At 37.9% G+C, this 24,251-nt stretch overlaps 1 long non-coding RNA gene across 1 annotated transcript in view; it reads left to right on the plus strand.

Annotated features, from left to right (window-relative positions):
- Nucleotides 1-71: 71 nt before the first annotated feature.
- LOC130683000 (uncharacterized) overlaps nucleotides 72-24,251 on the plus strand; it is a 117,223-nt gene continuing 93,043 nt past the window's right edge. Inside the window, exons 1-2 of the long non-coding RNA XR_008996540.1 lie at nucleotides 72-145; nucleotides 22,081-22,251. This is a non-coding gene — a long non-coding RNA (uncharacterized LOC130683000). The remainder of the gene's footprint in view (nucleotides 146-22,080; nucleotides 22,252-24,251) is intronic.

The following is a 24,251-nucleotide window of genomic DNA, read 5'->3' on the forward strand; positions in this document are numbered from 1 at the left end:
TCGCCACTTGATGCGTCCTCATTTCCTTGTGAGACACCGTAGGTCATGTTTGGGTTTTCGATTTGCGAGGACGTGGACGTACGAGACCTGTGGAAGGGGGCGGGGCCGCGCTGCGTGCAAATGTTGGCGTAAGGCGTTAACGGAGGTAGATGGTACTGCTTCGCGGGGAGGGCCGCAGGACCCGAGAAAGTCAAGCGCAGTTGACGGTTGTGAATGGCCTGTTTGTGCTTGGCGGGTAGTGGGCGTTCAACAAATATTTGATGAGTGAATGGATTTATTTTTTCCTTATGGCGCAATTAAAACATACATTGTAACTTCACCCCAGGACCGGTTAGGTAATTTCCTTTCACCACAGGTTTTTCTTTACATGTAAGCATTTTCTCAAGCATGATTTTCAAACCTTTAAACTTCATATTTGCTAGTTGCACAATGTGGATGAGTTGTTTTTTTAACCTTTGAAGACGTACTTAAACATTTTTTCGTGCTGTGAGTTTTTTTTTTTTTAACTTCTTGTTAAATCACTTTTGCTCTGCGCATATGTGTGTTCAGGTTAGTCGCTATAGATGAGTGGCACTTAAAGTTTTCATCTTTAAAAGTCATATAGAATATCTTTGTCATTTACAAAGAAAAAATAAGGAGAAATAAGTGCACAAAGTGACTCCCTCAAACCTATACCCTGGGCAGAAATACACTCCTTACCACTGCTCTATGCGTAAGTCTCATAATACCAAATAGCTATCATTTATTGAGTTCCTACTGTGTGTTTGGTACTGTGCTCCCCAGTCTACATAAAGAATTATGCCTACTCCTTAAGACATATCTAGGATATGTGTAGATAATTATCATCCAGTTTTGTGGAATTCCAGAGCCCTCTGAATCCTGAGGACACCAGACTGGTACTGAATTGATGACAGCAGCTTTCTCATATAACACCTATGAGGAAAACACTAACACCCCCAGTTTGGACTAAGATTGAAACTCGGAATAAGTGACCTGGGAGAGGAATATAGTGCCATGCCAAGACAGTTTTTCCTACTCCAAATTTTGCCTAGAGGAAATAATTTCCCTCGTCTCCAACAGGTTTCTGATTTTGTGCAATATCAACCCTAGAACAACTATGCTTCCTAAGAGAGAATCAAATACCAAGGCCTAAAATCTGCATCATCATGAGAAATAAGCTATATAATGAAAGTGGCTCTGTATGCATGATGCTAGTGGATATGCAGCCCCACCCCTCACATACCCATATAATGGAACAATTATTTAGGCAGTATGTAGCAGGAGTGTAGCTTGTATGTCTCTCCATGGATCAGAGAAAAATATCAGGGGGAGAAAAGTAATTATGATTTAGTACCGTGGTCCATAGTACTTGTATGTGCCAGAGTGCAAAATAGAACGACAAATATCATAGTATGCATCCCTTCTTTTGGGAACCGAAGAAAAAATGATAGTGTGTAGTGGTATGATCCCTATTAGCAGCACCAAAGGATGGATTTGAAGGTCTTTACCCCTCATCCTCTCCAAGCTGTTAATCAGCCCAAATAAACCACCTGAGATAACTGTACCATATAAATGTAAATAGGTTTTGCTATTGAAATATATCTTCAAGTGAGAGCCTTCGTCCTCTATATCCAACCAGAATGAAATCCTTAAGACCCAAGTTAGAAAATTTTGAGTTGTTCATTTATCCACACATAATTAATGATCACTCATACAAAAAGGCTCTTTATGAAGGGAAGCAGCGAAGCAGTTGGATAAGAACGTGGGCTCTGGAATCAGAGCTGGTGTAAACACTGTCTCTTCCTTTGATTGGTTATGAGACTTTAGGCAGTACTTAACTTCTCTGCCTCATTTTCCTCAGCTGTCAAATGGCAAACAGAATAATTTCTCATGGGGTTGTTGTGAGGCTCACTTGAGATCAAGCAAGCTAAGAACTGCACATTAAAGAAATGGTGGCCCTAATCTCTGTTTTAGTAACTACACAGGGATAGCATACCAATAATGATTTATAAACTTCTTAAACTATGTACATATATCTAATTCCATATATATATATATATCTGATATATATATCAGAACCCAAGGAACATTTTTGCTACATCATAAATGTCAGTTATTGTCAGGAAGCCTTTTCCCCATCTTCTCTTCATCAATGTATTGCAGAAATGTATTATGTGCTGCTTTGGAGCGGTAGCTGAGGACTTGTTGATTGCCTCCCATTTACCAAGATTACAGCAAATTAGATGTAACTGACTGGCATGTGAATGATCTGATGTCTGACATGGATGAGGAGTAAACCACAGAGAGTTTAATTTCTTTTAAGAAATGAGATTTTGTGCGGTTGCTTTAATCATTGCAGACTTAACAATATGTACTCTATGGTACATTACCTTCTGTTGGAATGAGCCAGCACCCAACTGAGGTACTTCCAGTTGAAATCTTTGTTCCTGAAACTATAAAGTTAGTTCTGTGAGCCAAAGTGATACAAATTATTTATAAAGCTCTGGTGGGTTCATTTCTAGAGCTAGCAGTCTATAGTTCTGCTGATGCACAATATAGGCAATACCCTGCATGAGAACATCATTAAGATCCAGTAGATACTTGTTTTCAGGTCCTCCTGGACTCACTGTTTTATAAACAATAAGCCAATATGCTTCTCAATGGGAGGAATCACATCCTTGACCAGGTATTAACCTGTTTCTTCCATGTTGGTGCTCTGTACATAGCAGACAACTGTTGTGAATGATCGAAGGCCCAAAATAAAGAGTCTCCAAAAGGAAGGAATTCCTAGCTCACTACAGCATCATAAAACACACAACAAGAAAGATGGCAAGAACTAGAAAGATAAGCCTACCATTTTCTTAAGTCCTATTCAAGATCATTAGCTAATTTCTTATAGAGGAAGACAGGTTTTGAATTGGTATCGATAAATTTGTCATAATCTGTCACAGTTGGGATGCAGTCAGCATTGCCCAGTGATGGTTTGGGTGCTGTCCTACTGTGTGCTTGAGCCACAGTGGACCAGGGACCGAGGAGCAGCAGTGCTCTCAACAGCAGTGCCTCCCTCTAGCCATACACTTCCCACACCCACCTCAGAACCAGAGCACATGTGCCTCTGGTTACCTCGCTACTTGCAACTGTCAGCATTTTTTGCATTTATATTTGTACTTTATTGTATTGACTAGTATGTTTCTTTGTAAGCAGGTTCTTCAGTTATTTCATGTGTGATTTCTGCCTCTCAGCCTTGTCACAGGCTATTTGAGACCCAGGATGTTGTGCTTATAAATTACCCCTTCCGACTGCTTTGTTTTTAGTACATATCAGCTAAATAACAAATGCCAGGTGGCAGATTGAAACTTTACTCCGATTCCTCGGAGTTTTCCTTGGGACAGGCTCTTGTCATACAAGTGCTTCTTTTGGAAATAGCTTTTGTCTTTATTTGAGAGTCAGAGTCACTCAGTTCAAGGATCTGAGTCATTTTGGTGGAAGGCGGGAGAGCTGTGGAGGAGTTTCTTTCTCTTGTCATCGGTGCCATCTTTCCTACCTCCCTTCTCCACATTTTAGTCTAAAAAGAAATATAAAACCACAACTAGGGCCAATCTCAGGTCACTAAGTTTTAAATTTTTTGACATGTGGGGGATTTTGACATCTATCTTTTTTCTGCAAAGTTATCTTGACAAACTTGTCCCTTTCTCTTCCATGTGAATGTAAGGACTGACTGGCCAGTAAGCTTCTACAAATATCCCTTGTGAGATTTTTATTGGAGTTGCATTGAATTTATAGATCAATTTTTTTGTCTTTCCATTTATGAGCATGGTATCTCTACTTACAGCTCTTCCTGCTTCATCCTAAGGTGAGGAGACATTTATCTCCTCCCTGGAATGAAAGCTTCCTGAGAGCAGAGACGTTGTCCAATTCACCTTTGTCTGCCGCTTACCTCTATGCCTAGTGCCTTGCTTATGTTAGATTCTCAGTAAATGTTGAATGTAATTTAACTTAAGAAAGTTCCTATCAGAAACAGGAATAAATTAAGGAAATTCCTTTAATCAGTGCATAGATTTGACTTTGCAGAATTTACCAAGTTCCAAATATGGCATATGATTAAGTGATATCAATAAGGAAAAGCTTAATTTGAATGTTATTGAATTTGTAGGTGGCAGAAACAACAGGCCACTTAAGCATCAAGATTTCCAGATAGAATAAACATTTCATATAATGCCAAGGGAAAAGGCTAAGACATTTAGACTCATTATTTTTAGCCTGCATTTGTACCCATAGCATTAATAATGTGTTTAAATTTTGATTGTGAAAGTTAAGAGAGTTTTGCCTTTATAGAAGTAATGGAATTTGATGAGTTGTTATCACAAAGGTTAATTAGTATTTCTTGTGAGAGCGAGCCCCTGAGTCACAGGCAGTAAGTCTGCTCTCATAAATGTGAGAAGCAATGGATTGTCATGCCATAAATCTTTTATCTTAACATACATAGAGAGATATTCATCTTTTTAGTAGCTTGCTTGGGAAATTACAGAATGTCTCTTGTCATAATTAAGATTTTGTAATTTTTCATATAAATTATAAGTATGCAGACATGCACAAATAATTTAGTGTAGAACAATAAACTAGATGGGTCGATGAGAGGTAAGTTATTACTATCAAATCATAGTATTAGTTCTCTCAAAATATATTTTCCTACTCAGAAATGACTCATTATTTGCTTGCTCATATTCTATGTGCAGGGATATAAAAGAGAAATAGTGCCTGAACATTGTGATCACTTCTTGAGACTATCATTTGCTTTTACCAAGTAGTGCTTTAAGAAAAGAATGAAAATACTGCATGGGAAATGATATAAGGATCTACTTCTAAAGCACTTTTTCCACTAATGAACTATATATTTTAAGTCAGGAGATGTACACATTTCTTTTCTGAACACAGGGGAAAACAAGAAGAAAAACAAGTGGTCCCTTTGATGAATAGCAAATACCTAATACCCTTCTAGTTTTGCTATACATGATCCAATTATCTCCCACATTTCTTAACAGTTTTTACAAGCTGCTTGTGTATTTGAGTAGAGTTAAAAGAAAAAAATCCATATAAAAAAAAAAACAAAGTTGCTATCTAGATAATTTTAAATGCCTAAATAATGTTATTGTGCCAAAAACAGTATAAAAAAATCCAGTTCAAATTCATACTTGGTGCAGGGCAGCTTGTGTATTGTCCAGCTCAGTCTGCCATGTGCTTGTTAAAATTAATTATCATTTAGCAGCTTTCACCCTCTAAGTAGAAATTGCAGAAAATATGCATGGAGTGGAGAAATGCAAATTAGGTTATGAGGTAATTTTGTACTCTAGGGACAGATTTTTTTTTTCATTTTGTATTACTTCATGTTGGAAAAGGTTCATAATCATTTATATAGCAGAACAAGCCCCAAAACCAATCCATTTCCAACCTCATCATCACTTTCTGCATTCCAAACGCCACTAAATTCCCAAATGAGTAGGCTAATTCTTCCCTTACAGAGCCATAAAACTTGCTTTGGGTATTACTAACATAGGTGACAGCACCTTACTCAAAATAATTGTTATTCTCCAGGAAAAGCATTCAAAAACCTCATTTCTGTGTGGTGATAACTCTGGTGGAAGTGAAGGAGGCTTCTCTCCTGTTTATCATACTATATGTTATTTCTTTGAGCACCTTAGTCCTACTATAATGGGGGGTTATGGAAACATTCCAGAGCGCATGCTTAGAAGACAGTTCTTGTCATTTTACGTCTTTCAGATACACTCCTGAATATGTTATTTTTCAAGTGAATTTGGTCAGATGATTAAGTAGTACATTTAACATAGTATATTGTAATATCCTATCTTGCAGTTAACCTAAATATCCTTACCTAATTATTTTAAATGCAAAAGTGAAAAAGGTTTGTTTAGAACCGAAGGAACGAACAACATCAAAACATCAAAACACTATTCACTACCTTTCCCCACCCCATCCCCCCACACTCTGTCTCCAAACCGATATAAGGCAGGGTGATTCTTCTGGAGTGACTAGCTTAACTCACGTGAGATGAATTTGTGTTGTCTGCAAAGTTCTGAGGCTATGAGTAGAACCAGGGGGTTGAAGATATGAGATTTTTCCATAGGAACTTCCACATGAGTATTTCCAGCCAGTTAAAGAAGTTCCACAGGAACTTCTGACAGAGGCGAATCATGATGACAGTGGTAGAGAGTTCCCCGCAGGACGCATTCAGGGGCAGGCTAACTGTGCTAGGGCCTGTCCTGAGAGTGGTGCCAATTACTTCTTCAAGGGTGTGTTTCCTCTTTTAATTGCCATAGCCCAGAGAGCATTTACAAAGTGAAACTTCCTTGCAAGTGTGGGACTGAAACATAAACTTAAATTCCTCTCCTGATTCCGGCCAGCCCATGCAGAGAAAATGTCTGTAGAAGCTATCAAAGAGAAAAGCTTTCTGAGATGATGTAAATTTTTTAATTGGAAAAGAGTAGAATAAAGAAATGAGACTTTTCAAACTATGAGTTTCAATCCAGCTCTTATTTCTGTCTACTACTTTTGTTTAGGGAAGGACTAAGATGACCAGGAAAAACTAATTTTGCAGTGTTACTCACTTTTTGGTAATTGAGCCCTTCCTACCTCCCCCACTTCTCATCTCTACTTCAGAAAAATCAATATAATCAGGACGGTTCTGAAAAAAACTTTTCTACAGAAAAGTCCTGTAGAATAACTTTTTGTGAAAAAGGTTTAATTTATATGAAACCCATGAACCAACTCCGATTTTGCTTCCCCTGGCAGCCTTTCTGGCCTAGTTTAGCCACAGGATTCTTCTCTCTTCTGATCTAGAGCATTTTTCCATCTGTATTTTTTTTAGTATTCTCCTGCACTATTGATAGTTATCTTTTTGTCCATATGTGTTCTGTCTACCCTAAGATCATATTCTTGCTAGGCCCTCGGAGGCAGTAGGTACAAAGTCAAAAATGAAACCCTTTACTCCAATCTAACTTAAAAACCCTTCCTCCCCTGACCCCCATCAACCAATGCAGAAACAAGTGGAAACATACATTTATGGAGATGCTCATTGTAACTGGCTGGAAATACTCATTGCAGCTGGTTGGAAGGCGTTATTATAGTACTGAACTGTATAGGGCTTTCTACATAGCAGCTAATCAATAAATATAAATTTAATTTTATGAACAGATAACACATTCACATGTAAAAAATCAAAATGATATGAAAATGAATACACTGGGAAGTCTAGCTCCCACCCCAGTCCTCATCTGCTTGTTTCCTCCTACCTTTGTAGGAAACCACTTTCTTCTACTCAGTCTTTGTGTCTTTCTAGTATCTGTTTCTGTAAATGCAAGAAAATATTACGTCACTGTTTAGAGGGTTTTCTCATTCTTTTTAAGGGCTGCAGGATATTACGTTCTGTGGCTGAACCATCGTTCTATAACCAGTTCCCTTTTGTTGGACATGTGAGTTGCTTCCAAGTTGTTACTGTTACAAACAATTCTGTAATAAATAACCAGATCCATTATTTTCTAAGTGTGGAGCTATATATCCTTAAGATACATCACCAGAAGCAGGATGATATAATTGCTAGTATGAATGCAATTATAATTTTTAAAGAGATCCCCAGATTTCCTTCTGGAGGTGTTGTATTATGTACATTCTTCCCAGTAGTGAATGAAGAGTCCAGATTTCCCCTCAAATTTGCCAACAAAACATTTAATCAAACTTTTGACTATTGCACATTTGACAGGTAGCTTAGAGTGTGACACGTTGTTGCATTGGCTTTATTGTATCTAGAGTTGCAATCTTTTCATGTATTAAAGATAGTTTGTTTTTCCTTTTTCCCCATTCTATATTTTGCCCTTTTTTTCCCCATAGGTTTGTTGGTCTGTGTTTGTTTTATTTCTAGCAATTTACTACATATTATAGAGATTAGCTGTTTGCCTTAGAATGAGCTGCAAATTAGTTTCCCAGTATTTTGTCTTTTGATTTTGCCATCTAGTTTTTTTTTCTAGTATTATTTTTATATAGTTAAATTATTTGGCCCTTTTTTGTTTTATGACATCTGAAAAAAGTTCTTCCCTACTCTAAGGTTATCAAAAATTTTATGTATTTCCTGTAGTTATTTCATGTCATTTAAATTTTTTGACTCATTTGGAGTTTATTCTGGTGTAGTGTATGAAGTGGGGATCCAGCTTCATCTTTTTTTATTCCCCCAAAATCACCTAGTAGTACTCTACTGAAGGGGAGCAGGTTTGCCACCTCAAAATATGCCACTTTGGCATGAGGGTTATTTTGAGCTAAAGGCAATCAAGAACCAGCAGACTCAAGAAAAACTGACTGACTTCTCCTTTAACTACCTACAAGAATTTAGATTGGAGGCCTGGCACAGCAAGAGAGCTATTACCAAAGGTAACTTTATCTGGAAGACCTATCTTCATGGCAGGGCTGACTTCTAACATCTGCTCTTCTTGTCCTGCAAATTTCCTTCCTCGCCTATGAAGCTCCAGGCCCCTATTCCATTCCTCAGCTTGGGAGGGCATACAAGCCTCACTTGCCTGACTTATCCTCGAATGTTCTATCTTTGGGGCTCCTGTACTGACAAAATTAAATTTGTTTTTCTCCTGTTAATCTGTCTTATGTCAGTTTAATTATTAGACCAGCCAAAGAACCCAAATGGGAAGAGGAGAAACATTTTTCACCCCTACACTGTAAATATGGGTTGATTGTAAATAGCTGTGACCACATTAATATCCAAACCTATAGACTGATTTGCTTAATTCAGAGAGACATGATCAATTTGGCAAAAACAGAAATAAACCAATGAACAAACACAAAACCAACAACCAAATCGACAAATTTTTTTGTGTTTATACTTAACCTCATTTGATCTTCATGACATCATTTAAAAAGAATTCTCTTAAACCTTGGCCATTACTGTGATATGCCTGGCACTGTGCCAGGCGCTTCATGTGTGTTACTTCTAATCCATCCAGTTCCATGTCAGATAGGTTTTATTAACCTCTTCACACCCATGAGAAACAGCCTCAGAGAAGCAAAGAGATTTGCTCAGGGCCCATTACTAGAAAGTGTTGGGGCAGAGTTTTGAATCCAGGTATGAGGTTACATTTTGTCTTTATATTTTCAGAAGACAGTGAACTTACATTGTCTGAGATAGATGCAAGGGAAATGAGGGCACTGGATAGGAAAATGATGCATTTGTTAGGCACATGCAGCCACAGTCAGCCCTTGCCTTTGCCCACTAGTGCTACTGCATTCATGTTGTTAGACTGTGAGACCCAAGTGGCCTGTATGCAGAGTGTACTGTAGTCTTTTACAAAAATTAATCTCTTTATGCAGAAGAGTAAAGAGGACGTACATTTAAGCTTGTCATGTATTTTTGGGCTTTCTGCTTAGTTTTTAGGTCAGATTTCTTCACTGCTATGCTTTCATTACAAAAGAAGAGCTAGACTACAAAAGTGAAATAATTGTTCCGTCACCAGGAGTAGGTGAGTCAAGTTACACATTGACCAACTTGAGGGTGAATATGAGAAGTAAAATAATGTTAATACTGATCAGAGAACTTGCTTTATTATGTTCAAAGAGGAAAGGAGTGCAAAAGAAATTACATGTAATATTCACATTACATATAATGTCGTTTTCAGAACTTAAGTTCAAAGAATGGTATTTGTTGGGACTGTAGTGTTTCTTGACGTTAAAAGGACTCATTCTCAGTTTTGTGTTTTACTTTCAGTGTTTGATTCTTTCTTTGATGGTTGAAGTGTTCATATATTTCCATAATGCATAAAGCTATGTTTTAGCATAATCCTAAAATAAAAGTTCGTATTTCCAAAATTATCTGTTATTCCTCAAAGCCTCTGGGGCCCACTGATAGGGCATACAGCAGGCCAGGAATTGGGGCACAAATGGCAGTGAACACACAGGCAGGAGGAACCTGGGGCTCGGGATTAACTCAGTGATCAGCTGTGTGCTGACCAGGCTGGAGGTGATGCTGTCACTGGGAGGGGGGCTAAGGTCTTAGCCAGGTGAATGGGAGGGGCATCCAATGAGGAACCTGAATAAGCTGCCAAGAGAACAAAAATAGGACTTTGAGTGAGGTACAAGCACTGTTCATCCAGAAGCAGGTAGGTTATTTTGCAAATTTTAGAAAGTTAAAACTGAGAACAGCATGCTTTTGCAGTCTAGTCTCTATGTGTGGAGACACTTCTGCTTGAAATTCCTGTGGGATTCTGTGCCTTTAAAATTCATATTGATGCATCCTTTTGCTACTTGCTTACCCCATCTCAACATTATGTTTTTGAGCTCTAGCAGGTTAGTACTATATATTGTTTGGGGGTAGATAGAAGAGAATAAAATTAGAAAAATAATGCATGACCCAGAAAGATTCCAACTGTGGGAGAGGAAGAGGAAAGGGAGGCAGAGGGTGGGAGGAGAGCTTTAAATCTGAGTAGGCAGTTGGATTATTCTCGGTGCTTTTCTGTATGTTTGAAATACGTTGTATCTTTTCTAACTTTATTTTTTGCTTGTGGTAAAATATACATAAGAAATTTTACCATCTTAGACATTTTTAAGGGTCTACTTCAGTAGTGTTAAGTATATTCACATTATTGTGCAACCAATGCCCAGGATATTTTTATCTTGCAGAACTGAAACTCTGTACCTATTAAAACACAACTCCTCATTTCCCACTTTTCCCAGCCCATGGCAAACACTGTTCTACTTTCTGTTTCTATTAACTTGATTCTTCTAGATACCACATATAGGTAGAATCATACATTATTTGTCTTTTAATGACTGGCTTGTCTTGTTAGCATAATATATCCAGAGTTTATACGTTTTGTAGCATGTGTCAGAATTTCTGTCCTTTTTAAGTCTAAATAATATTCCATTGCATGTATAAACTGCATTTTGTTTATCCATTCACCCATCAATGGACACTTGGGTTGCTTCCACCTTTTTGCTATTGTGAATAATGCTGCTATGAACATAGTGTATAAGTATCTCTTTGAAACCCTGCTTTCAGTTCTCTTGAGTGAACCCAGAAGTGGAATTACTGGGTCATATGATAATTCTATTCTCAATTTTTTTTTGAGGAACTGCTCTATAATTTCCCACCATAGCTGCATCATTGTACATTCCCACCAGCAGTGCACAAAGGTTCCAATTTCTCCATATCTTTGCCAACACTTGGTGTTTTCTGTTTTATTTTTTTGAATAGTAACCGTCGTCCTGATGGGTGTGAGGTGATATCTTGTGTGGTTTTGGTTTGCATTTGCCTGATGATTATATATCTTTCTGAAAAGATTCTGTGTTGTGAACTAGAGTAAAGGAGATAAGTGGGACTCAGCCAATGTTAAGGAAGGGGTGGAAGAGACATGGGCGCAGTAAAGCAGGGAGAGTGGGCAGAACTCTTCCGTGTACCCAACAGATATAGAGGTTTCTATGTGTGATCGGGCCTGGAGTGAGCTGAGTGGGCAAAGAAATGGGGTGGAGCCTGGAGGTGGAGTTGCCTGAGTTAAGTGAGAAAGAATGAGGCAGATGCAGGAAAGGCAAAGGTGGCACCATAATTCCTGGTACTTAGTTATATTTGCAGTGAAATTGAGTTCAGATACGTTACGTGGTAACTGCCAGTAAGAATTAGGCTCCTTTCACAAGCCAGAAATCAGTTACTATCTACTCTAGGGTGTTTGGATCCATCAGACCTATATGATCATTAATGCACTGAAATAGGTCAGAAGATAAAGAAGTTCAAGTGTGTCTGCTTAGTGGAATATTATTTAGACTTAAAAAGGACAGAAATTCTGACACATGCTACAACATGTATAAACTCTAGATATATTATGCTAACAAGACAAGCCAGTCATTAAAAGACAAGTGTGTCCCATAGCCTGTCTGCTGGAGGGGCCTGTGCATGGAGACAGCTGGGGCAATGACTTGTCCCTGGAGCGCTCTGTCTCCCTGTGTTCCTCTGGGGGGTGTAAACTACTCCTTACACCCAGGGAAAAAAAACAAATGACTAGACTTTACCAAAGGATGAATATTTTTCAATCAGGGGACTTACCTGCTTCTTGAGGAGCATTGTCTGTAAGGGTGATTTGAAGAGTTGTATTACTTTTCTAGGGATGCTGTAACAAATTACCACAAACTGTATGGCTTAAAATAACAGAACTTTATTCTCTCATGGTTCTGTGGGCCAGAAGCCCAAAATCAAGGTGTTGACAGTGCTGTACTCTTTCTGGAGGCTCTAGGGGAGGATCCTTCCTTGCCTCGTCCAGCTTCTGATGGCTGTTGGCTTGCCTGGTTTGTGGCCACATCACTCCAACCTCTGCCACTCCAATCTCACATCACCTTTCTCCTGTCTTTTATAAGGACATTGAATTTAGGGTCCACCTGCATAATCTAGGATAATCTCATCTCAAGATCCTTAATTTACTTAATCTGTGAAGACTTTTTTTCCCAAATAGAGTAACATTCATAGCTTTCAGAGGTTTGACATGGATGAGAAGGTGTTGGGTGTGGGAGGCATTATTCAAGAGAAATATTAAGTCTTTTTGGAGATTATTAGCCTCTACCCTGTCCTCTGACATGAATCTACTCTAGAAGTGGGAAGAGATATTGGGGGCTGCATGCCTTTGTTGGCATTTAGCAGGCATCACCCAAGGTCAGTAGTGAAGCAAGCACATTTGGCACATGAGTATATTTAAGTGTCCCTGCACATGTTGGTGGTGCTAGAATTTCAAGCATTTTTAATGTGCACATTTTGACTGGTTCCCAGGGACATAGTCATTTTCTGCTCTATCCCTTTCTCATTACCCCTGCCCAAAGCCCTACCCACTGACTGAATCCTCCCTGTTTTGCCTTGCGGGCATAAAGATGGTAGAATTTATTGAGCCCCTCCTGGTCCTGAGTACCTGGATCACCTAGAGACAGAGGAATCCAACATCCTTACCCTAATGGAGCCTGCCTCCTGGAGGAAGTTATTCCCATTTGTGGGCGTCTTCTGAACAGTGCAATTCCAGGACCAGTTATGTGTGTTCGGACAGCTAGTCTACAATTTTATAGAAGCTATTTCACTTCAATAGAAACACCATTATACAACACAAGATCAATATTTCTTATTTTCATGCTTAGTGGTATTCTTTAAGAATGACCAGAAATTGTCATTTATATAAAGATAAGCTATGTTCTGATAATGCCAGAGAACAGGTAATGACTTGGGAGAACATCAAGATTAATATTCTTAGGGTCAACATTTAACCCCTAGTCAATGTAATATTAAAGCCACTAGTACAGTTTACATGAAGGCAGAATAGATCCTCTTTTTTTTGTCAAAAGCAAATTTTGTAGGAATCTCTTCCATTTATTTTGTTAGCTTCATTTTGAATTGAAGAATACAGCACATATATATACACAGGAGAATGCATAATTTATAGGCACACTACTCAGTGAATTATCACTGTGTGGTGTAATCAGCATCCAGGTCAAGAAAAAAGCATTTCCAGCCTCCCCTCCCCAGGGGGTCTTTTGAACCCCTTCTCTATCACTGCCTGCTCCTCTCTCACCAAAAGTAGCCACTGTCTTGACTAATAGGATTTAGTTTCATCTGCTTTGTAATTTTCTGTTGCATATATTCTTTAAACCTTTTTAATCAAAGCAGCTGGAAACCATTCCTTTCATAATATCCCATCTCAGAGGTAGAATAATTGTTTCTTTGTAGCTAACTTTCTGTTGGGAAGATGAATAGATAAATCATTATCATAAAAACTTATTTGTAATTTACATGAGAAGTCAGCATGAAGAGTAACATCATGACACAAGTGGAATTATTAAAAATTATTAAAAATAAAGATAAATGAGCACTAGAATCTTTAGTTTGTGAATGAGCTGGTTCTCCTTGCTCTAGTCTTTCTCTTCATAGTAAGGTGACTCTAACCTTTGGGAAATGGTTGCATTCTTTTGATTCTTTTGTGTTTTTTTCTTTCAATCAGGTTGGTCTTTTTCTTGTTCAAATGCACTTTCCCTAACAAAATGTTTTAGTACCTAATAGTTTAAAAAAGAAATTACTTCAAAGACAATAATATGAAGAGAGGTTTATATTTGGTGACATACCTCTAAAATTATGATTGACCTTAGTTCCCATTAACACACGTGAGCACTATATTTAATCAATTCCAAGGGGAAATCAGGTGTGAGATGCAATGAAGAAGGAAAAAGAAAGACCACATCAAGTGTACTGTCAGGTGTAAGGTTCAGTCCCAATTTCAGAAATGTTGAAATGTGGGGGGTGAAGTGCATCTTAGAATTCAGGAATCATGTAGGTGCCATTTGTTGATGATATCTGCAGATGATATTGGCCAGAAGTAGTTTGGTGTTGGTAGAGTTGCCTCTACAAATAAAAAAGTGGAATATTAAAAAGTCAGAAAAGTCACTGTAGAAGTTTATATTGATGTCCCTCAGCTGCCCCTGGAGTTTGGGACGAGTTACCCTTTAGAGCTAATGGGAACATTTGTGCATCATGTCATTCTGGAATTCTACAGAAACTGCATTGCCCTCAAACATTTGTCCCTTTGTCTATCCTTCTTGCCACCTTAGGAACCCTACTTGTTGAATCAGTCTTTGAGTATTGTTTATATAAGGAGTCTGGGAAAGGAAATTGGCTCCCGGGTTTCTCCCCAGCTTTCTCATAGTTCATTTGCATGGCTTAATTGTATATGTTAGCTGATTGTCACTATTAAGAGCCCAGATCCTGACCTCTAGGGAACGAAGTGCAGGACAGTATGATACCTCTTAATTTCCCAACTGCAATCTGAATTTAGTGAGAGTAGAAAACTACCTCCAAGGCCTGTGAGTGCTTCATTAACATAAAGTTTCCCAAGAGTGTGGCAGAGGAAGTCTACCATGCTGAAGGCTAAGTAAGCTATTTCTTCACCTGTATGTCTAAGTTCGAGTACTGACTCTTTTGTGTGACTGTTAAGGAGTGGTCAGTAAAAATCATTTATTTCAAAGTTGTTTCATTTAGATTTATTAGTGAATGGATGTATATAATGCAGTGTCATTTGCCATATCCTTGTCAATGTCTGAGCTATTACTTCCTTAAATTTTTCTTTAAATCAGTGTTTCCTTTTGAAATGTAATTTATTTTAAAGGAAGATTTTGTATCACTTCTAAAAATAGAAAAACACTATCACTCCCTATAAATGAAAGATACATATTAAATAAGTGTATATGTTTAAAACCACTTCCCGCTTTGGCAAATGGCTTAGGAGAGTGAATTTAGGATTTGGAATTAGAGAACCAGAGTTCTCATCTCCTCTCAGCTCTTCTACTTACAAGTTCTCTGGAGGGAAAATTAGTTAACTTCTCTGAGTCCCTTTTCCTCAACAACAATAACAAATGGACATGATGATAATAACAAAGGATTATACTGGGGATTAGAAATGACATTTATAATACCTGGTGGGTGCATTTTAAGTGCAGAGACTCAGAGGGTGACAACTGTTTTTTTTTTTTGAGAGGGCATCTCTCATATTTATTGATCAAATGGTTGTTAACAACAATAAAATTCTGTATAGGGGACTCAATGCACAGTCATTAATCAACCCCAAGCCTATTTCTCAACAGTCTCCAATCTTCTGAAGCATAACGAACAAGTTCTTACATGGTGAGCAAGGTCTTAGATAGTGAATAAGTTCTTACATGGTGAACAGTGCAAGGGCAGTCATATCACAGAAACTTTCGGTTTTGATAACGCATCATGAACTATAAACAATCAAGTCAGATATGATTATTCGTTTGATTTTTATACGTGATTTATATGTGAATCCCACATTTCTCTCTTTATTATTATTATTTTTAATAAAATGCTGAAGTGGTAGATAGATAAAAGATAAAGGTAGAAAACATAGTTTAGTGTTGTAAGAGAGCAAATGTAGATGATCAGGTGTGTGCCTGTAGACTATGTGTTAATCCAAGCTAGACAAGGGCAATAAAACATCCACGGATGCAGAAGATTTCTCTCAAAACAGGGGGGGTGAGGTTCTAAGCATCACCTCTGTTGATCCCCAATTTCTCACCTGATGGCCCCCCTGCGACTGTGCCTGTCTTAAGTTGTTCCTCCCTTGAGGAATCTTACCTGGGTTGACAACTATTTTTATAATTATGTCCTTAGTATTAGTGTGTCAACTTGTTCTGTTCCTCTGAAGTTTTGTCCCCTCCCTCCCTCCCTCCCTCCCTCCCTCCCTCCCTCCCTCCCTCCCTCCCTCCCTCCCTCCCTCCCTCCCTCCCTCCCTTCCTTCCTTCCTTCCTTCCTTCCTTCCTTCCTTCCTTCCTTCCTTCCTTCCTTCCTTCCTTCCTTCCTTCCTTCCAGTGATACTGGATAAATCAAGCTGCAAAGGAAAATGGGTGGTTCCATTTCACTTTTAAGCCAAAGTCAGGCAAGTAGGGCAGATGGAGTTCACCTCAAGTGCAAATACCCACTCATTGGTAGTGGTTCCCTGATCCCTTTATCGAGAAGGGTTGTGATAACAAATGCAGTGATTGAGTAATGCTGGCGGTCCACCCCCAAGGTGGGAGGGAAGAAGGCTGGTACTGTTATTTAACAGCACTTAACTTCTGCCTCCTTTTCACCAAATCCTTTTAGCTTGCAAGAACCTCCAGATCAGCATGGACTTCTTCCTCCGAAGAGCTCCCCTGGGTCCCTTGAAGTAAATTATACTCATTTAATCTATTTTCCATCCTGAAACATTCTTCTCCAATGAATCCCTCTCAGGCTCTTCTGATTCCGTCACTTAATCTCACTACCCAACAAGAACCCACCTTCCCATCCAACTAATCCTTGTTTAAAGAGAGAAGAGTGCCTGGCTCAGGCAGTTGTTCGGGCTTGTTGTGTCACTTTCCTTGCTCTGATGTATCATAAAGCTTTAGCAGGTACACACTGGTGAAGAAGGGATGTGTGAGGCCTGTGTTCTAGTTCACCTTGATGTCTCCTTGGCCTCTTGCTGAGTACTCATTTACTAAGCTCTGCAAATAGTTTCAGCAATGGAAAGTGCTACCAATAGTGACACAGTAGAAGATCATGGGACATAAAAGACTATTTACGACACTTCTGTTTTTTCCAGCTCATACTCTGGAATGGACCAGTAAACACATCATAAAACAAGAACAAAATTGTTCTTCTGGGCTTTAAGGCTCTGTCCTAGTAGGAAAAGAATACTATAGAAAGAAACTTGACAAGGAGTACTTAGAACTTAACTTTTAAGTGAAGTTTTGATGCCAACAGATTCTAAAAGCTGACATCAACATTTCAAATATTTGTCCATTACTGTTTAATACAATAGGTTAAGTGTTGCTTCAGGGAGCCTGGAATTGCTCACTTCCAAGAAGTGATAATGATGCTCATTATTTCTCTTATTACTTCTCTTTAGAATTTGTATTGCTCTTATCATCCACAAACTGCTCCTTAGTAATTTTTATTACTAACAAACTCATAACCTGATTGGCTTTTCTTGAAATAGAGGGTATTGTGAAGTCACTCGGGATATGGATATGGTACTGATGGGATCAATTAAAATGAATCATAGCCCAGGGAAAGGTGCTTTGTGGAGCATTACAATGTGACAAAGATGAGCTTAGAAATCATCACTTATTTTATGACCTGTATTTCACCATCTTGTTCACTCAGATATTTGTGACAGTCACATTCTGGACCAACATAAAGGTGGGATAAACTGGTTATGATTTAAAAGGAATTAATGTTTATTGACAGGCACTTTGTTTCAAAGGACTTTCAAGAAAAGACATCTTCTTTTATAGATAACAAAAGGGGGCAGTTAATTCAGTCAGCACCGTGGGAAAGCTTTTCAAGCCTTCTACATACTTGATCTGTACTTTAGTCCATTCCTATTACAAATCACAGCACTTCTGTGTGATAGCATTTGAAAATGACCAAACAAACAAACCCAAAACAAAAACCAAACTTTGACTAAAGACCAAGGTTAATTGGATGTGTGAGAACACACAGTCATTTCATACTGGTTGGCTGAGCTGTATAGTTTTGAGGTATTATTTGGGAATCTGAATTTAATGACTATGAGAACCTTCTAAAATGATGAATGGTTTCAATAACTTATTACTAGAGTTTTCGTCCTTAATCTCAGCTTCATTCAAACTCTCTCTGACCCAAACCCTTTCAAGGACTGTCTTACTTGTGAGGAACCCAAAAATCTCCCTCTGGCTTTAAAGACTCAATCTTTTTGTGTCCCTTCTGTTTTCCTCCTCCTCCATCCTTGTCAGGTTGTTGTCTGTAATTTCCCTCCAGGCTTCATCTTCTTCTTCCTCGGTTCCCTTTCTTATCTTCTCCCCGCAGTTTCATTCCATCAGCCCATTTCCCGGATTTGACTTTCCTTTTACTCTCTCTGCCTCTCCAAGTTCAGCAAGACCTATCCACTGGCTCTTTCTTCTAGGGGACCCAGATTACTCCATTCTCTATTAAGCTCCCATTCTTCTGAAGTACGGTATTTAAAGCCGTGTTATCTAATAGAAATAAAATACAAACTGTAGGTAAGTTTGTGTTTTCTAGAAATAGGTGAAATGAATTTTAGTAATATCTTTTATTTGATCTAGTATTTCCAAAATATTTTTGCTTGTACATATAATCAATGTAAGATTATTAATGAGATATTTTCTTTTTTTTTAAAGTCTTAGAAATCTGGTTTATTTTATACTTACAGCACACCCCAGTTTGGACTAGCTACATTTCAAGTGGTCAGTGTGGCAGGTGACTACTGTATTGAAAGAACATGTGTAGAGTCTGTACCACATTCACTAGCTCTCAAACATGTATTATCTCATTTCATAGCTTTTCACTTAGACCAAACTGCAAACCGCTCCTTGGAGTTAGAGGCCACATTTTATACTTTCTCTGTCGTCATACTTCGTTCTTCAGTGTATAGTAAGCTGTTAGTAATTGCTTGTTGTTGAACTGTTAATATTATTCTTATCTATGACCCCTATTTAAGTAGTATATCAACACTTACCTAAGCTTACTTATTCCCACTAAAACATCCTCACGTTTGAAATTTCTTCTCTTTCCCCCATACTAATACTGTGATTCATATTATCTCTGTTTTGTTAGATTTGAACCTTTGGGGGAATGTTGGATGGGGTTATAAGAAATAGATGTGCATGATTTACAGTTCTTCTGCACTAGAGAGCAATGTTTTCACAGAATACTCATCATTCAGACAACTCAGGCAAATAGGATTTATAACTGAAATCAATGGAATAATTGCCCCATTGTTCTTTTTTTACTTTCTTAAAGAGACTGGCCAAAGACTCTCAAGCCTCCTGGTCACAGGACCCAAAGGTGAAGCAGAGGCTCTCCAATTTGATTACATAATGACAAAGACACAATTTTACATGTTGAAACCAAGTCACTGGGAAGGAAATAGCTTGCAAACTCAAGGTGGGGGGAGGTTGTAGAGAAGGGAAGGAAACCCCAGAGTATGGGGACCATTGGAGGGCTTGAGGCAGAGGACAAGATGCGGAAGCTTCCATACTCTGTCCCTTGTGCTCAGAGGAGCAGGAGAACACAAGCCTTAACTATCCCACAGTTCTATGAACAAGGTCTCAATGTGTGCTATTTCTAGCCCTCTTATTAATTTACTTCAAGACAAAGGTTTCAAAGACAGAATGCTGGAATTATGATTCTAGAAGTGTGCCAATAAACAATAAGTCAAAGCCCATGATTTTTCTCATCACGTAAAATTGTCATATTAAAGTTACAAATAGTATCTCATCACATTACATACAGTCTAATGTTTAACACATTTTGCGATCTTTATTCAGAATCTGTCAGTTGTTCCCTAACTGACCTGTTTATTTAATTTTAAAGTTTTGTTTCTGTTTCTTATTGGTAATATCTGTCTTAGTCACCTGTTAATGTTCTCCCCATATGACAGCAAATATATCTGCTACTGAACAGGATCACTTACCTTGGCTTCATTTTACATTTTTTAAAAAGTCCACATTTTAAACCTTTGGTACCTTCACCTGTTAGTAGAATTTTGGCAACATGGTCTTAATTCCACAGCTAATTCAGTGAGAGCAAAAGTGTAAATCAGGACCCAGATTGTATCAGATGAGGAGCTTGGGAGTTTCCCCCAAGCTCCTCTGAGGTGTAAAAATTCTGTCAGACTGCTGCTGCTGGTCTTTTTCCTCTGGGACCTATATATGCTCCCAGGCCCTGGCCCACTGTCTGATCCTGAGCACAGGCCTGGACATGTGCTGCTGGCTGCCAAGGAACCGGGGAAACACCCCATATCAATGTGCATGTGTCATGAGCTAGCAATGCCTGGCATTCTAAAACAAAGGCTGTTCTCCTTGCACTTATGTGTTTTGTCAGCAGAAATGGAAATACCCACAGATGGGACATTTTACTTCTTAATAATTTATACCAGTGTTTGGCAAAGTATAGTCTGCAGACTGGGCTAGTCAGTGATGATTGTTTTTTTCTAGTTGTTCGCTTTGATTTTATTTCTTGAAATATAATTTTAAGTCTCTTAAAGACAATAATAAAAAATTAGGACTTGTATTTTATGTCTTTGATTTTTAAGTATCATTTCCTAGTAATTCGTTTTTACTGCATTTTATAAAAGAACTAGTCTTCAATGGGTCCTTTTTCATAGATAGTTTGAGAAACACTTATTTTATTCCTTAAAGAGTTGGCAAATGACTTTTCCCCCCTAATTTATATCATCAGTACTTTAAGTAATAGGTATATATTGGCCGCTTCCTGTAGGGTCTCAAAATGCTGCTGTGGCCATTCTATCTTTAACTATTTTGAGGTAAAGTTCTCTTCTTATCTACCTCATGCTGTCTTTCACAGAGAAAAATTTATTTATTTTTATAAAGGTGTCATTGATATACACTCTTATGAAGGTTTCACATGAAAAACATTGTGGTTACTACATTCACCCGTATTATCAAGTCCCCCCCATGCCCCATTGAAATCACTGTCCATCAGTGTAGTAAGATGCTACAGAGTCACTACTTGTCTTCCCTGTGACCCCCCACCACACCATGTGTACTAATCATGCCCCTCAATCCCCTTCTAACCTCCCCATCCACCGTCCCCCACCCCTCCACTTTGGTAACCGCTAGTCCCTTCTTGGAGTCTGTGAGTCTGCTGCTGTTTTGTTCCTTCAGTTTTGCTTCATTGTTATACTCCACACATGATGGAAATTATTTGGTGCTTGTCTTTAGAGAAAGATTTCTTAATATACAAAAGAATGAGCAATATAAAGAAATCAGGGAATCTAACTCTCTAAAATCTGACTAAACCATGTAAGAAAAAATCCCTACACTTGAACTCAAATTTTGGGAGTTCTTTGGGAGATTGTACTTGAAATATTAAAAATCTAGTATTGTATATGATAAAATACTAGTATAAAAGGTGGAAGAACTTAGGATCCCAGAATAGCATACAAAAGACAGAGGTCTGTCTGGCTTGAAGAATCTTTGAAGATTTTATTAACTTTGTGGTGCCTGATGGCAAGGCAGGAGCAAGCTAGATCTTATCTTAAATCTGTACAAAAGTAACTTATGCAAAGTTTTTCTAACTGATACCACACCGTGTTTTCCCTCAGTCTACTCCAAGTTCTATCCTTCCTCATTGCCCTTACATTTCACCTTCTATAACAAGGTCTTCAAGAAAGTTTGGGGAATGGTAGGAATCTTGGTCTTTATGTTATATTCCAGGATATACAATACTGCCAGTATATTCACTTGGATTTGAGTATTTTCAACAGTTCTAGTTTTCCAGGGGCCCCATATTTTAAGACTAACTTTGAACCTTGAGACCCCAAGAACCAAAAATGGGAAAAAACGGAGAGGCCAGAACCAGAATGTTTGCCTTGTAGTATGATGCCCTTGAATTGGGTATAAATACTAGTTTTCTGTAAGGCTTCTTTAATATTAATTATCCTCAGACTTATGTAATATTAACTCACACTGATAATCCCTCATTTTTATCCTCAGTTATTCCTGTGAGACCAAAAATATGAATCCTAGCTGCATTCCTACTGAAGGATTCTTTCTGGAGCCCATTTGCTTCCATCCATCAAGTCTAGTAGGCTCATCCCTCCCAAGGCCATCTCCACTTTTACAAATCATGACTGCTGACCAATTCCTTATTTGAGTAAACACCAGGTAATTGGGTATTTGATTATTTTCAGTTAAGTTTTTTCCATTAATATTCTCCTCTAGCACTAGTTGATCCTAATCTTTCAATGACATATCCAGCATGTTACCATTGTTCTATCAATTAATCGAAGTAGGTCTCTGGTCACACATGCATGAGGACAGTTGATGGGAGATTGACTTTCCAGACATAATAATAATAGGCCTTGTGTGAATTTACTTTTCTAGTGTGGTGATTAGTGTCTCAATCTGAAGAGCTGGAATATATAATCCAGTCTTGTCTAATATAAATGAATTTAAAGCTCAGTGAAATTAGTGATTTAAACAGTCACTTAGGTAGTTTAAAAATAGGATCTATGAAGGTTAGGTAAAGATGTTACTACCACATGGTCTCTAAAGCTGAATATAAATACAAAATTTTTACTGGGTTAAAAAGATCGGACACTTAAAATTGTTTTCTCTTATTAGGATTATGTGCTCAGTAATTTCCCTTCTGAGTAATTACCTTTTTAAATCATTACACTTCAGGGCTGTACCCCTAGGAAATAACTCAACAGAAAAAAAGTTGCATGTGCGGAATTGTTTACTGAGCCATTATTCAAAATGGTAACAATTTTTAAAGGACCCAATCTCCAGTAAGAGACAAATGGCTAAATAGTTGATGATGCACCCAAATGATAGATTATAATGTAATTGTTAAAAATGATGATTGATGACTTTATAGCAGCTTTAAATAAAGTCTATGATATAATGCAAAATTAAAATACTAGGAGATGGGTTTTCCCACCAGTAAAACAAAGATTCACTAAGAAAAGGAGGAACCAAGGAAAGCCATCAGAGGACAGTGAGGTAAAACATGAAAGCTGTCATTTCTGTGAAGCTCGAAATACTGACAAATGAAAAGCAAGTGAGGCAAGAAAAGTTGAAGTACTATCCATTCATCAGCTTTAATGTCCTAGCATGGTTGTGGATCCCATGAGGAAATAAAAAAAGAAATGGTTTTAAAATTGTTCCTCCATGGACACTTGTCTATACAAGATTGCGGTTTCAATGAGATCTCTTTGTAAACTTGGGAACATTTCAGTTATAAATATAATCAGATGATATTTGAAATTCCCCAACAAGGTGCAATTTATCTTTTAAAATAATAGCCCTTTCTTGAACACACAAGTTGCACATGGAGTTACCAAATTTATTTGAATTTTAACAGTTTTTAAGACTGCTTTCTGCCCTTGAGTGAGTTTTGGTTAAAATAGTCTGAATCTATCTCCTCTAATAGCAAAGCAGAGAATAAGCATACACCAAGGACTCATTATTTTGCCACTAAACAAGTTGCAGAAATAATATTTATTAAGCTCCTGGGAACATGTGTTAAGAACAAAACAAGCTCCTCAAAAGATTTCTTGGTTTTGCAAGAAACACACCTTGACTTTGGAAGTGGACTGGCAAGGTTGTGTAGCACAGAATCGTAAGAGCAAAGGGGGCTTGAGAAATCATATTTTACATTACCTGCTTTCATGCAGAACTTCAGCAAACCCATCCTAGAAAAATAATACCCTGGTTTTTAATGACATCCAGGGAGGCATATCGTAATCATATTGAGGAATGTCTGTGTGAATGGACAATAAATATGTCTGCATATCAGTGTTATTGCATTTGAAAAAAAACATTGCTTAGCTATGAGAAGCCTCAAGGATTAAAAATACCTGTCTTAGGCACTGGCTCTGGGGTGACAGTTTACTTTCTGGGATCTTATACTTTACATGTAGGGAAGAAAAACAGACTCATAACACAAATTGTGCAGACTGATAACACACATGCATGCTTATTATTTTTATCTGTAGTTTTGTAAAAATAAAACTACAACTCTTCCTGCACAGGACTCCATAATTAACTGTAGTTTTAGTATTAAATAATGTGTTAAATATCTTCAGAATGGCTGTAACATCTCAGAAAACCTGCTACTCTCATTCATTTGTTATGTAATACATATTTATTGAGGCTCTATT

This window comes from Manis pentadactyla, chromosome 3 (assembly GCF_030020395.1).
Source record: "Manis pentadactyla isolate mManPen7 chromosome 3, mManPen7.hap1, whole genome shotgun sequence".
NCBI lineage: Eukaryota > Metazoa > Chordata > Mammalia > Pholidota > Manidae > Manis > Manis pentadactyla.